The sequence below is a fragment of the Fukomys damarensis genome, unplaced genomic scaffold (genome assembly GCF_012274545.1).
Source record: "Fukomys damarensis isolate Sample0158 unplaced genomic scaffold, DMR_v1.0_HiC HiC_scaffold_19, whole genome shotgun sequence".
Classification (NCBI taxonomy): Eukaryota; Metazoa; Chordata; class Mammalia; order Rodentia; family Bathyergidae; genus Fukomys; species Fukomys damarensis.
Window position 1 is genome coordinate 68,939,404 of NW_022900931.1, and position 3,802 is coordinate 68,943,205.

At 38.9% G+C, this 3,802-nt stretch overlaps 1 pseudogene; it reads right to left on the reverse strand.

The window, feature by feature from the left end:
* Positions 1 to 898: 898 nt before the first annotated feature.
* On the reverse strand, positions 899 to 1,397 carry LOC117286925 (annotated as a pseudogene).
* Positions 1,398 to 3,802: the final 2,405 nt, after the last annotated feature.

The following is a 3,802-nucleotide window of genomic DNA, read 5'->3' on the forward strand; positions in this document are numbered from 1 at the left end:
AGTCTAGATAGACATCAGCCACTCTGGTGGGTGACCAGAGACCTCTGGACCTACCCCTTCCCAGGAGAATCTTTGTTCTTTCCATCCATACTTGTTACATGACTTATTTCTCAATTGAACCATTACCTATACTTGTAACCTTATTGGATGTTCATGGCTGTGCCCCATATTGTATCCATGAGGGTTGCACCCTGTAAAACTCCTCTGTGAAGTGGGGACCCCTCTTGCCCCTCAGGAGCTTTCCTATCAATGAATGTCTTCCTACTCATAACCTCCATTGTTCCTAGGATTCACTGATTTTTAGAGAGTAAGAACTCAATGTATCATTCAGTTAACAGGTTGGGAGAAATATTTCATATTTCATCTCCAGTATTATTTGCTGTAACAGCATAATCTATCTCCTTTTGCTATAATAAATCATGTCTGTAGGGTTGGGGATTTAGCTCAGTGTTTCTGCCGCTTGCCTGGCAAGTACAAGGTGTTGAGTTCTATCCCTGGTACAAAAAAAAAAATTATGTCCATGAATGTAAAAAAAAAGAATATTCAACCTAAACATTGCAAAAAGGAGCCAGGCTTGGAGGTGCACTCCTGTAATCCCAGCACTTGGGAGGCTGAGGCCGGAGGATTGCTGTGAGTTCGAGGCCAGCCTGGGCTACACAGTGAGTTCCAGGTCAGTCTCAACTACATAGTGAGACCCTGTCTCAAATAACAAAAAACAAACAAATAAAAAACAAAACAAACAAATAAAAAACAAAAAATATTGCAAAGAAATATTTTGTCAGTAGTATATTTTATAGTTTTATTTTAAAAATTTTATGATTTAATATGCTAAAATTGAGGAAATTAGCAGGCAAGGGTATGAGCAGTACATATAAGAAAAGTAATTTCATGATTTTTTTCATTTTGATTCTATTGCTTTCTTGTTTTTGGGAGGCAAGATCTTGACTTCAAAAGTAACAAAATACTTGAAAAGCTAATTTACATCTTTCAGTATTTTTTGTTTTGGTACCAGGGATCAAACTTGGGACTTTGTGCTTATGAGTCAGGCGACAGAACCACTGAGCTAAATCCCGGGCCCCTGGGAATGTTCTTAATACCCATATCAAAGTGATAGCCCTTTGGCAGTCTGAATTCCTTTGTCTATTCAGCATCTTCTACCCACAGAGGTGATACAGGATCTTTGGAATCAACATATACATCTTTTAATAATGACAGCAGTTTGTCATTTTTCCCAGAAATTCTCTCTTAATTTCTGGATGGTTGCTCATCTGCTCTCCCAGGACGCTCTGGATGGACGGGTGCCTCAGGGTCCCAGCTAGCTTCATCTTGCTGATTTCCCATTCTGCTCTGATCTCTAAGTTGAAATTCCTGATTACCTGAGTCACTGCAGTCCCCATACTCTCTATAACATGAGGCACTCAGGCTCTGGAAACAGGTGGGTGACCTCTGGGCACACTGGCAAGTATGGCTAGTATTCTTAGTATAAGACCTGTCAAGGGAGGATGGAGGGAGTAGTTGTCTGTGCAATGCATCCCCTAGAAAAAGGGCAACTTTCTGTTATGGCTTGTGTTTAGATGTCCCCCCAAAGCCTCGTATTGTCTGGGGTTGTAGACCACACCATGCCACTGCTCTGCTGGAACACACAGCTACTTGGTTCCTACAAGGATCTTAAACTCTTGGCATAAGTAAGGAATTAAAGAGGCAGTGTTTAAAAATAAAGGAAGAGGGGTGGGGATTTAGCTCAGTGGTTCTGGCGCCTGCCTCACGAGTGGCAAGGACCTGAGTTCTATCCGCAGTACAAAAAACAAAACAAAACAAAACAAAACAAAAAAACAAAAAAACAAAAACAAAAAACAAAAAAAGAAGAAGCCGAGTGTGGTGGTGCAAGCCTGTAATTCCAGCACTGAGGAGGCCAAGGCAGAAGGATTGCTGTGAGTTTGAGGCCAGACTAGGCTACATAGTGAGTTCAAAGCTGGCCTGAACTGCACAGCAAGACTGTGTCTCAAAATAAAATAAAATAAAAGTAAAGGAAGACAATTTCTTTGTAAAAGGAAGAAAGAAGAGAAGATAGGCAGGTACTCTGGAAGAGTTGGAGACATCATAAAGTGAATATCCATGAGTTTTTGTCATCAGCTCCTTTTTATTTAGGACTAGTACTTTCTCTCATCCCCCAGATTGGCACTGAGAAGTTGTCCCTATCTGATCGGCTTTCTGGCATTCTTTGTTCCTAACCTAGGCACTTCTGTTTCTGGCCTGCCCTTTGTGATGGATAAATGTGGGGAAGGGGTACCTAATAGAAAGGTAGATTAGAGTTAGACAGAAGTAGAGGGGACATGTGTGTGTGGTGAAGTGGTATAGTGATGCTAAAGTGAGACTATACATATAATCATCTACAATTGTTTGTCTCTTAAACCTCATGTTTACTATACTGCCTTGTTCTACTAATAAAAACAGGACTTTCCAGACTCCCTGCACTTTTTTGTCTACTAGAAGCAGAAAGTCCCTGGTCCTTCTCTACCAAATTATCTTTGTGTCTTTTTTTTTTTTTGTACTAGGGATTGAACTCAGGAGCTTGCACTTGTGAGGCAGGCCTGGTGCCATTGAGCTAAATCCCTGGCACTGTGTCTTTTCTTTTCAGTCCGCACCCACCCACCACGCTGATCCCCCTGCATCAGGGATGAACTCATAGGCTGGCTCCTATAGGTCTCTGTTATTCTAAATTTTTAAAGTTTAAAAAATAAAAAAAAATTAAAAAAAATTTTTGTACCAGGGATCAAACTCAGGATGTTGCAGTTGTGAGGCAGGTGGTGGAACTACTGAACCAAATCCCCAGCCCAAGTAATAGTATCCATCCATGTTTTCTTCTTATTATAGTGCATTGAGAGTAAGCTTTTTTTTTTTTTTGGCACCAGGGATCAAACTCTGGTCCTTGTGTTTGTGAGGCAGGTGGCCGAACCACTGGGCTAAATCCCCAGCCCTCTGTTATTCTATTTTGTTTAGAATTGGAGGTTGGACCCTTGAAATTAAAAGTGAGTTTGAGTATAAGTTTTTAGACAGAACTAGACTTTTTTTTTCTTTTTATTGAGTTTATTGGTACAATCTAGGTATACAATACAATTACATTCATCATTGGGATTCTGTACCTTTACATAATAGACCTTGATTCTCATTTTTCCCCCTTGTCCCTGCCCTCTCTTCACCCCCTCCTCCCCTCCCCATTTCCAAACACTTTATTTCCATTTTTTCAGTTTCTCATATTTTTTCCTCTCCCTTATTATCTTTCCCCCACCCTTCCCACTTTCCCTACACCTTTAGCCCTTTACTTCCTATTTCACATTATTAATTATCTCATTAGTATCCTGTGTACTATTATAGTTTTTCACACCAAAGAAACTATTCAGTATTTCATTTAAAGAAATCTCTGTATGAACATTAAAAATAGGGAATCCTAAAATAAAACTAAAAAGGAAAGTTAAATTGAAAAGGCAATGATGTTAGATTAAAATAATCCTTAATTCTGGAGATGAAAATGGTCCCTGAACATATTTAAATTACTTCTCGCTCTTATAGTCTTATCTTATTCTTTTTTCCATTATTTAGAGAATACTTTTTAGTTTCTGTAATCAAACCCACATAGATATGACCTTACATATTTAGTATGATGTGTTACCCCTGTACACATGGAAAAAAAATAAAAAATAAAAATAAAAATAAATTAACATTTCTAGACCAATATGGTTGTCCATTTCTGTACAATGCTAACTCAACACAGTAAATTGAGATGACTTTTTCCAAAGTTGGC